This window comes from Macrotis lagotis, chromosome 1 (assembly GCF_037893015.1).
Source record: "Macrotis lagotis isolate mMagLag1 chromosome 1, bilby.v1.9.chrom.fasta, whole genome shotgun sequence".
Classification (NCBI taxonomy): domain Eukaryota; kingdom Metazoa; phylum Chordata; class Mammalia; order Peramelemorphia; family Peramelidae; genus Macrotis; species Macrotis lagotis.
In genome coordinates, this window is record NC_133658.1 from 73,709,506 (window position 1) to 73,721,529 (window position 12,024).

The following is a 12,024-nucleotide window of genomic DNA, read 5'->3' on the forward strand; positions in this document are numbered from 1 at the left end:
TCAAATATCAATATTGTAATTGTGATTTTTCTGTTCTTTGATTTTCTAATAATTTACATTTCACCATTGGTGTCCCCTCTCTATTATGCTTCACTCACACTATATGGTTCACTTGTATCCTTTTTTATACATTCATGGGCTCAAAGATGTGCTTTCAATTCTAACCAATAATGGTATCCACTGATATGCCTAGAAGAGTGTGCTGAGTCAGCCAGCAGCCCCTAATGTGACTTCTTATTTCCCCTAAGGGGAAGGGGAAAGGAGAAAAGGAGGATAATTATAAAATACTAAAAATTATAGCAAGTATATTCCTATAAGTCGTTGGTAGAATACTAAAGATTTCTTACCACTGCCTTAATTTATATATAACCCTTTGGGTCACTTAAAACTTCTATTCTTTTTGATGAAACTCTGAGAGGTAAACAATGTTTCCTTCTTCTGTTTTTTTCCAGTGATAATAGTTCTTTCAAGGCCTAGAGAAAAATCCATCATAAGAAACAAGGAATGATTGATTAAGAATGATATAATCAAATAAGTTATTTGGAGAATAGGAAGATGATGTCAGATATAATAAAATTGAGCAAAGCCATGAGAAAAAGAAAGTAGCAATATGTCCCAATGTAATAGCATAAGGATTTCTTGGAGATAAATATTTGTAATGTAATTATAGGTCTGTCATCCACACCACTATAATTTAGTGTCAATCACCACTCAAATGATAAGGTCTTATTTTCAGAGGTTTATAGCTCTCATACATTACAATTATCTTTCTGATGAATCTCTACAGACATGGATACCCCAATCCCCTATATATAAAATTAGCATCAACAGTGGTTTATTTGCTTGATTCAGCCATCACTACAGAGACTATGATCTATAGTTCAAAGACAATAGACATTTAATTCAGAAGTCAGGAGTTTAAGTCTAGGTTCTCCTATTTCCTAGTTTTGAGAAGCTGGATGAGTCCCTTTACCTAAATGATCTTCAATTTTCTCATTTATAAAATGGGAGTAACCATAACTACAAATCTTATAAGGCTGCAGAAACAACACTGTGGAAACATCAAATTTCTATGGAAGTCTGAACTATTTATTCTAGGTTGTAAGTTTTCTAAACAAAGTAGTAAATTTAGAGCAACCTTCATTATTTAGTATAAGGGATGGCATCAGAAGAACTGACTGTGTGGTTTGTGTGCTGTGCTCTATGTGTATGTGTATGTGTGTGTGTGTGTGTGTGTGTGTGTGTGTGTGTATGTGTGTGTATGAGTATGAAGATATATTTCTCCATATAAGAATTCAGAAGTCAGGATGATGATAAAAAAATATGAGACCTCTTGAACAAGTAGGTATCTTGGATTTTAAATGACAATAAAATATTGAGTGAAGGTGACAGAATGATAGTATGTAAATAATCCTATCAACATATTCTTTTCCTTGCAAAATTAGACATGGATTGCATGTCTCGAAATGAATCTGACCCATATCTGTTGGAGTGTAGAGGAAAGAAGATGGAACACCTCAGGAGAGAATTGCCATGGTTAGAACACTCTAGTTCTAAGGTGAGAGTGAAGGTAGTGAAGACAGGGTGACCTTTGGAATGCACTTAGTATTATTAAAAATACCATTAGAAGGACATATTTCCCCAGATTTTTGTACTCTAGCCAATATGCAAAATATTGTACCCTATTTACTACTCTGTGTAGAAGATTCTGAAAGATTGGACAGGTAAAGGACTTGGATAGTTAGAAATGAGAGTTGAAATAGTTCAGGATTTTTATTTCACAAGTCTGAAAAGTTCAGACATTAAAACTTTTTTTCCCTGAAGAGACAAGTAGCTTGAGGGCAGGATGAATAAAAAAGTTCTAGGTGGGGTGTCCAAGAAAAAGTGAGAGGAAGGTAGCCAGGAGAGCTGGCTGGGCTGAGATTCCAGTGAGACCCATACCACAAAGGGAGTTTATGCTAAATTTTTATAGTCTTTCCCACTTCCTGGGTAGAATTTGAGCAAAGGGGAAAATCTCTCCCCCTCTATGTGACTGAGAGCAAGTAAAGAGTGGAAGCTGGAGAGGATGGGGGGAAGAGTTGAGTGTATTTTATTATTGGGAAATTTACATTTAACTATGAAGTTACATGGAACAACAGGAGACACTTTACGTCTGATTAGGGTCCATGTAGCAGAGGGGAACCTCAGAAAACATCAGTCAGGCAAAAATAACATTTTCTTAATATTAAAAACAAATATTTCTCCTTCTACAATAGGATTATAAACTTAAAAATCTTGAAGGCAACTTCCATTTGGACATCAGAAGGGTGGAGGGTGGAAAGGAAGGCATTTTCAGTCTTTGCTTCTGCTCACTCCCCACTGCTGTATGGAGTGGGTCACATTGGACTAGCTTATCAGACTATAGACCAGCACAACCTGACCTCCTGGGAACAGCAACTGCCACCCTCTTCTCAAGGCCAGATCTGGGTTGCCATGAGCAGCAGGAGGAGAACTCTGATTATATTTGGAAGACTCCAAGATCTCTAGCCACAGCAGGAAAAGAAGGCTCCAGAGAATGGACTTCAACTTGTCACTAACAAGAAGGATCCCTAGACCCTGAATCCTGGTCACCAGCCTCTGTCCTACCTGTCTGTTGATCTTGTGAGATTGTTGTGAGGATCAAATGAGGAGATTTCAAACTACTTTACAGATTTTAAAGAATCACAATGTTATAAATGACTCATAATTATGAATCCTTAGTCCAGAGTGATTAAAATAGCTTTTCATTAAATAAATAACTTTTATGCAAAAAAGGGTCATTAAATTGTGATAATGTCTAATGCTATGTGAAATTTAAAACACTTTCTTCTCTCCTCCAAGCCAGCCATTGGTCTGAATCATCAGGATTGTGATCTAGTCAATACACCTAGGCCATATCACTCTCTAATATGTTTTCCCCATCCTGATCACTAAACTGATGAGCACAGGGGTGTGTATAGTAATATGATTGACTTCATTAAGCAGGAGCACTTGCAGAGGACAAGGACCCTAGGTTAACCCTTGACTAGTTGGAGCTAAGTTTTGACCTCCGCCTGGCTAAGGAGGCTTAAGGCCAGGTGAGGGGACCTCACTCAGCTCAATGATTGGTCATGGTCATTTCTTTTATATTACACTCACATGGCTGTTCATAGGCACAACAGTCACATGCAGATACCAGACTTTGTAATGTAAAGATTTTATAAACTAATAGTCTCCTTTTACATTTTAAGTCAAATGCTCTACATTCCTCACAATACAAATGCTTGCTATTGATAGTAGCAGAAGTTAAACTTAAAGGATAAGCAAAAGCAATCTGTCCTGCCCCCTCCTTTTTTTAGCTTTTTTTTTGCAAGGCAAATGGGGTGAAGTGGCTTGCTTAAGGCTACACAGCTAGGCAATCATTAAGTGTCTGAGACTGGATTTGAACCCAGATATCCTGACTCCAAAGCCGGTGCTTCATCCACTACACCACCTAGCTGCCCCTCCTGCTGCCTTTTTCAAATGAAACCTTTATTCTTTTTATTATAACATTTTTCTAAACAAGACTCAAAGTAGAAAGATTCATATAAAAAGTTTTACAAGTAACTAATAAAATAATAATATTGAAAATCAAACCAAGTATGTACTTTCAAAACATGGTAAGATTTGGTTCCATGATTTATGATAGAGAAGTTGAATAGAAACCTGGGAAGACATATCAACTGATGCAGAATAAGGTAAGCAAAACCAGGGGAATATTTAATAAAAAAATTGCATAATTCAAACAACTTAGAAAGATTTAAGAACTCTCATCAATGCATTGACCAGTCATCCTTCCAGGATACAAGTGATTAATTTTGCTTCATGAAAAAAGGCATTAGATTAGACAATCCCACTTTAGAAATTAAAGTCATTCTGTATTTTCTAGTTTTACCATGCACATTTTTTTAGGGTTTTTTTTTGCAAGGCAAATGGGGTTAAGTGGCTTTCCCAAGGCCACACAGCTAGGTAATTATTAAGTGTGTGAAACCGGATTTGAACCCAGGTACTCCTGACTCCAAGGCTGGTGCTTTATCCACTACTCCACCTAGCCGCCCCATCCATGCACATATCTTACAGGCTTCCTGATTTTTTTGGTTTCTTTATTTGTTTTCTTTTTCAACTTGAGACAGGAGCATAGATTAGTAAAAAGAAAATAAATAAAAAAAGACAACACAAAATAGTATATTGTTCAAAGTTGTCACTCTCTATATGTGACCAGATCATCTTATTTATCATATGCTTTTATTTGATTTATTCTAATTTGCTCTCATAAATCTAGGTTAACTACATGTTTTAGCCTGCTCAGCACTATTGCCTTTTTATCTTACTATTCTTACATTGATTAATTTGTTAAACAAAGTGTTCAATATCATGACTATAACACCATGAAAAGTTAAAGAACAGAACATCTTTTAGGCAGAAGCTAGAGTTGCTACAGAAATGCAATAATTACCCAAATGTAATTCATACTATTCTCCTATTCCTTTGCCCTATCCAGTAAGTGATTTTATATATATATATATATATATATATATATATATATATATGTGTGTGTGTGTGTGCATATTTATATATATGTATATATAATGGGATACTACAATCAGATATATAATAAGATTTAAGTATACACATGTGATGTATGTATGTATGTATGTATGCCATTGTTCAGACATGTCTGGCTCTTTAAAGGACTCCATTTGGAGTTTTTTTCTTGGCAAAGATATCAGAGTGGTTTGTCAAAACCTTCTCCAGCTCATTTATAGATGAGGGACTGAGGCAAACAGGGTTGCCTAAGTTAATGCAGCTAATAGATATGAACTCAGGTCTTCCTTACTCCAGAACCAGTGATGTATCTGGTGTGCCACATGGCTTTCTATATATAAACACACATAATTATGCTTTTGATAAATTGCAACCCCCCCTCCCCATATAAATGTATATGCCTGTATATGTATTACTGTATTTTACATTATATTATGTATTATATATATATGCATATATAATTGAAAAGGAACAATAAGAAAAGAGGGGAATCATGAAAACAGAGGAAATTATGTACAGTTGGAAAAAGTAGCCATATTAGCAATTAAGGGTTCAATAGTCATTTAGGAAGCAACAATATCAGTTGAATTACCAATATTTTCTTTATTGTTTTTTGACAGGACAATCAGAGCAAAGTGAGTTAGTGTCAAGTGTCTGAGGTCTTATTTGGACTTAGGTCTTCCTGATTCCATGGACAGTGATCTATCTACTGCACTACCTAGATGAACCAGTTTCAGTTGAATTGTGAGGCTAGAAGCAATATTGTAAAGCATTTAGAAAAGAAGAGAGGAGATAAAATTGAGACATTGAATACAGAGGGCTTTAGTTTAGCTGAGAAGGATAGTTAAATGTTAGGACAGTACGAAGTAGGAATAAGAAAATGTAGTAAGAAATTTTTTAAGATTGTAAGAGAACTGGGTGGTTTTGTATTCAGGAGGCAATAAACCAGTAGATAGGAGGAAATTAAAGATTAAAGAGAGGGCTAGCAGTGAAATCAATCTAATGGTGAAGTTGGAAGGAGATTGAATTAAAGGTACACATAGAAATATTGAACTTGAGAACAAAAATATACTTTTATCATATTTAAAATTTTATGATGAGTTTGACAAAAATAATTCCATATTAAAACAAAAGAAATTGGGAACCTCTTTTTGCATTTAGCTTTTTTTAAAATTATATACCATAACATTATAAGATTAAAATATGTGCATGACTTAGACATAAAGGGTGAAATCATAAGCAAATTAAGAGAGCAAGGCATAGTTTACCTGTCAGATATATAGAGAAGGGAAGATATATGACTGCACAAGAGACAGAGAACATTATGAAGTACAAAATAGATAATGTTGATCACAATTAACTAAAAAGTTTTTGCAAAAACAAAATCAATAAAAAAATAGAAAAAGCAGAAAATAGGAATTTTTATAGCCAATGTTTCTGATCAAGTCTTCATTTCTCAAATATAAAAAGAACTGAGTCAAATTGACAAGAATACAATAATTCCCCACATGTTACATTGGCTAACATGACAGGAAAGGAAAATGATTATTGGAGAGGATTTGGGAAAATTGGGTTATGAATGCATTGCAAAGAATTGGAAATTCAGGGAATACACAAGTAATGAGGAATGGATGACCAAGTTGTAGTGCATGAATATCAATGTTTTATAAGAAATGATGAGCAGGCAGATTTCAGAAAAAACCTGGAAACACTTAAATGAACTACAGTTGAGTGAATGAACAGATCCAGGAGAACATTATACATAGTAACAAAGATATTATGAGATGATCAATGATGATAATCTTAGTTCTCAGTAGCAAGGACAATGATCTAAGACAATTCCACAAGACTCATAATGGAAATTGCTATCCATATCCAGAGAAAGAACTAGGTATATGAATGCAGATCAAAGCATGCTATTTTCATTTTTTTTGTTGTTTTCATTTCTCATGGTGTTTTCCTTTTTGTTCTGATTCTTCTTTCTGGGCATAACCTAATGTGAAAATGTTTAACATCTCTTTATATGTATAGTCAAATTATATGTATATATATATATATATATATATATATATGTACATATATATATATGTGTGTGTGTGTGTGTGTGTGTGTGTGTGTGTGTGTGTCTTTGTTGTGTGCATGTGTCTGTGCATGTATATATACACCTATCCTGCTATTGACTTTCGTTTTATTTCATTCTCTCTATTTTCCCCACCCCTATCCACATTGACTGCCTTTCCTTAAAACCATAAAATTTTCAAATAAAATAAATGAGCAAATTAGTTGTGTCTGAAAATATGTGTATATGGTCTGCCTGCACCAAATGTGTTGAGACCTGCCCCAAGCATCCTGGAAAATCCCTCAGTGCTACAAGAATAAAACTAAGTAAGAAAATTTTAACAAAATAAATAAAAATACAATACACCTTTTTTAATTCTGAAGAGCATTTTAGAAGTCATTGTGTCCAATAACTTCATATTGTCCTTAAAGAAACTGAAAACCACAAAAAGACACAAATAAGCGTCCCTAGCCTCTTTCATGGCTCAACGTAAATCCTACTTTCTGCCAGAATTCTTTGCCTGTCCCCCAAACTGCTAGTGTCTTTTCTCATTCAGGTTACCTCCCCCTTTCAAAAAAATTATGTTCTTTGTTTCAATTTGTTTATGTCTCCCCATATTGATTAGTTTGCATATTCCTTAAGAGCAAGGATTTTTATTGTTTTTATATCTCTAGCAATTGAGCCAATGCTTGGCACATAAAAACACTTATTAATGTTTGTTGACTGACTTCTAGTCATAGAAAAACAACTGAATTTAGTGTATAACCTCTAAAATGACTACTTTGAAATAAATGAAGAAGTGATGTCCCTCAATTGCAAATTCTGTCAATTTAATATCATAGAGTAAATATGTAGACATATCCATATGAAAAAATCATGACCTTAAAGTTGGTGATTTCTTCCTTGTCCCCTTCTTTTAAGCAAGAACACTGATGAAGTAGGTTCTTTTTGTTTAGGTTTTTGCAAGGCAAATGGGGTTAATTGGCTTGCCCAAGGCCACACAGCTAGGTAATTATTAAATGTCTGAGACCAGATTTGAACACAGGTACTCCTGACTCCAGGGACAGTGCTTTATCTACTATGCCACCTAGCCGCCCCCATAAAGTAAGTTCTTATACACAATGATTTAGTTTCTTTGTGGTCCATGTGCATTTCCTCATCACATACTTTGCTCACTTCTGTTTACTGGTAACTCATCTAGTACTTTTCTCCTAAAGGAGTACCAAAATCTGTACAAGTACTAACAATCATAAAGTCACTCAAGTCTGTAGGGAAGGCTTTTAATCATGCTGTAGGGAAAAAAAAACTTGAATAAAGCAAGGAGTTCCTAATAATACGTTAGGATTGAAATTAAAAATTGGTTGGACCATAAGACCCAAGTAATTGTGATTTATAGAGAGATGCCAAGGTTATTGGAGAGATCCATTAGAGTGTCCACCATTTTATCACACATTTTTTCAATTCCTTAGATGAAAACATAAATTATACCAATTTTAAAAGATGTATTGAAATGTTTTGGTTCTATATAACTTTTATTTAATGTTATGTTCCTTCTCTTTCATTTACTCAGTGAACCATTCCTTATAACAAAAAAATAAAACTGAAAAGAAAGGAAAGACGATATAAAGGCAAAGGAAAGAAGGGAAGGCAATGGAAGGGAAGGAGAAAAATGACAAGGGCATACAAAAAGGATGTGAGTGGAGGGAAAGAAACATTTCAATGAGAACACACAATATGGATTTCCTTTCCTCTTTTCTATTTCTATGCTTCATGATAATTATAATGAAAATATCAACTTGGCCTGCTTTTATTCTTTTGGTTTAAATTTTTGTGAATTTGTTGTATGCCAACATGATTGTATGAGTTATTCAAGGAAAAGTAGCACATTTGGAGCTACTCATTCACCTTTGATGTCTACCTGGCACTCGACTCTCACCTGTGGCTCCAAGAAACTGTAGTTTGTGTCACCCCTGTGGGCCATTGTGTATAATGACCATAAAATCATTGCATATAATTACCTACTTTATCAATGCTTCTGTTTAACCAAGAAAACCATATTGGCAGACTGAGTAAACTAAATTTAAGATAACTAAGAAGTTTCAAGCCAGTTGGTGAGTTAATTGAATATCTACTCCAAGACGTGAAGACTTTTCCCAGAAGAATGGACAAATGAGAATAATTTATTATAATGTTCAAGAAGGCAGCTGGAGCAAGTTCCACGAAATGGACTTAGTTAAATTAAGTTGAGTGGTGATTATCTGGGATGCAATGGATGTCTTTGCTTTCTTCAATATTTGTTTTACTATTCAATTTTGAAGACTGGCAGTGAAAGTGAATTTGATAATTTTGTCCAACTCTTCGTGAATTAAATCCAAATTATGCAAAAGTCAAATCACCCCCTCTGATGTCTTTGGACCTCATCTTGGCTTAATGAATAAAATAATATATATTTGGAGTCAGGAAACTTGAGTTCCAATCCTTTTTTGAACATGAACCTGCTGTGGTATATTGACTAAGTCATTTAAATTCTGTTTACTTCAGTTTTATCAATTGTTCACTTTTTTCTTGGTTATTGTGAGTATAAAATCATGCAATATATGCATTTTTATCTTGAAGGGTATAGAACTCTAATTATTATATAAACATTGCATAGAAATACACACACACACACACACATATATATATATATATATATATATAATTTATATATAATCATATCATTAGTATGTAACACCAGAAAGTTTATAAAATTTATTGTTAGTATTTTTGATTAAGTGATAGCTAGAGAGATGGTCTTTAAATCAGGAAACTCAGGGTTCATGTCTGGTTCTGTGAGTATGATCAAGTCACTTTACCTCTTCTTGCTCTGTTAACCTTTTTAAACTAGTAAATTGCAAAACTGACTTACACTGGCAGAGGATAATTTCTAATCTGAGAGTTTTTTAAATATCTCTGATATCCAAGATTTGCTCGCTCTCGCTCTCTCTATCTCTCTCTCTCTCCACACATATATGTGTATTTGGATAATGTTTATATGTATAATTTTGCTGTTTCTACCCATATGACTTTGCACATGTTCACTAAAGACGTTCCCTGCTTTTATAAAATCTATATTTGTATCTTTTCTTAATATATTGAGATATTTCATTGAACTCAAATAAAATTTGTTGAACAATTTTCCAGTTGTTAAATATGAGATGTCCTTATCAATTGTGTAGATGGGACAATGTTGGGAAAGATAGATGCTCACTTTGAATAATAGAATCAAGATCCAAAAAAGACTAGACAAGTTGGGAAAATGAACTGTAGTCAGATGAAATGTAACCAATACAAATGTCAAGTCACAAACTGCAAACATACTGAATGAGGAAATGGATTGAGACAAATTTATCGAAAAATGTCTTGGGTTAGGTGGTTAGTAATGTTCAATATGAATCAACAATTTGTTACAGAAGTCCCAAATTTCTAATGTAATTCTCATCATCAAAGCATGATATACATTATATCTTAGTAGGTTATTGTCACCATACTGCTCAGAACTTAACTAGATTTGTATGTACAATGAGAATTTAGAAAGGAAATGGGACAATATAGAGCATATCCAGAGGAAAAGTCACCATTATAAAAGGTCTTGAAACCATGTCAAATGGGTTTTGACAAGGGAAAACAAAACAAAACAAGACAAGACAAGCAAAATAAAATCTGAAGATTATTTGCCTTCTGTGGAGAAAGCTTGGGGTATGAAGATTTGATATTTATTATTTGCTCTCTGAAGTACTGCCATGTAAAAGAAGAATTACATCTTTTAATATTTGTGCTAAGAACACAGAACTAAGAGTTAATGGTAATTCCATGATTTGAATTCTGAATGGTAGGAAGTGAAGAACTTTCAAAAACTGGAGTTGCTCAAAAGTTAATGTCTGCCTCAGGAACAGTGTCCATCTTTATTAGTAGCCTTTTGTTTTGTTTTGTTTTAGATTGAGCTCAACTAAACTTTGAAAAAAGTTGTATAGGATAATCTGGTTTAGGTATAGTTTGGAATGAATGAGCTGTTAAGGACTTTTCCAATTCTCAGATTCTATCTATTTCAGTTAACATAGGGGGCAGTTGGTCTTAAGGGCATCAATGAAAAGCTAGGATTATTTTACTTGTTTCTTAAGGGAAAACATACAAGTAACCCACTTAGACCTAAATGAAGAACTTTGGAGAAGGGAACAGATGTATTAATTAATTGCTCATTATTGCCACTATTGACCTTTAGTGAAAGGAAAGACACTCTACTTGAGCTAGTAATGAAAAAAAGAACTTTTACAAAGCTCACACAAAGTATAGTCCAGGTGTAGAGTCTTCCCTCTATCTCTGATATGACTTATATATAAAGTAAACTGTCATGGATACAATGGAATTGGGACTGATACCTGACAGATGAGGGAAAATACAAAATCACAAAAAAGCACAATTATAAAGAAATATCATTGAATCAAAACACTGCAAAATAGTAAATGTCCCTGATCCTAACTCTGATTCTTCATGATTAGATTTTGTTTTGTAATCTCTTTTTGAGATGACTTGGAAGAGGATAATTAATTTTAGAGAGTTCTGTATCTATAAGAGTTAAGATAAAATTAATTTGTGAACTTAAATCCATAAATTTAAGCTATTCTATAAATGTCACCAATCTGGGAAATACCTATAAGAAGCAGTTTATTCTCTGGCTAAGCAACAATGTCTCTTCAAAACAATATCCTCTCAAAAGTAGTCAACTCTTCTGTAATAGATCAGTTTCCTTGTCCAGACCCATTGCTATGTAGGAAAAAAGGTTAAAATTAAGGTAAATTGAGGCACAAAGTTCCAAGAATAATCGACTTATTAGTTGAACACAAATCAACCAATGACTAAGAACTTAGCCTTCTCAATAAAACTAAGCTCTTGATAGCTCTCTTTTATTGTTTTGAGGAGTTCAGGACAAAGAATAGTACTTCATAGACAAGCCACAAGCTTAAAATAGACTTAAAATAGCTTGGCATCATGAATGATGAAATTAACATGATTATATATAAATTAAGATGATTATATATAAAACTCAGGGTCCATATGTCACTACAAAAAAATCAACTCTATTCATGGAACAAATCTTTCCCATATTACCATTTTTATTAATGGTATGATACTCACAATGAACTTTTTCTGCAAAAAAAGCTACTTAGAAGAGCAAAGCATAGATAATTTATTATATTATCTAACTAACAAAGGTAAATTTAATAAAAGTAAAAGGACTTACCTATTTTCATATTAGTGTTAAAGTTTATTTTTGAGCCCATGTCTCGAAGTCAAATCTAATCTACTACTCTTATTCTTTCAGTAAATGAAATGTAATATTTGAT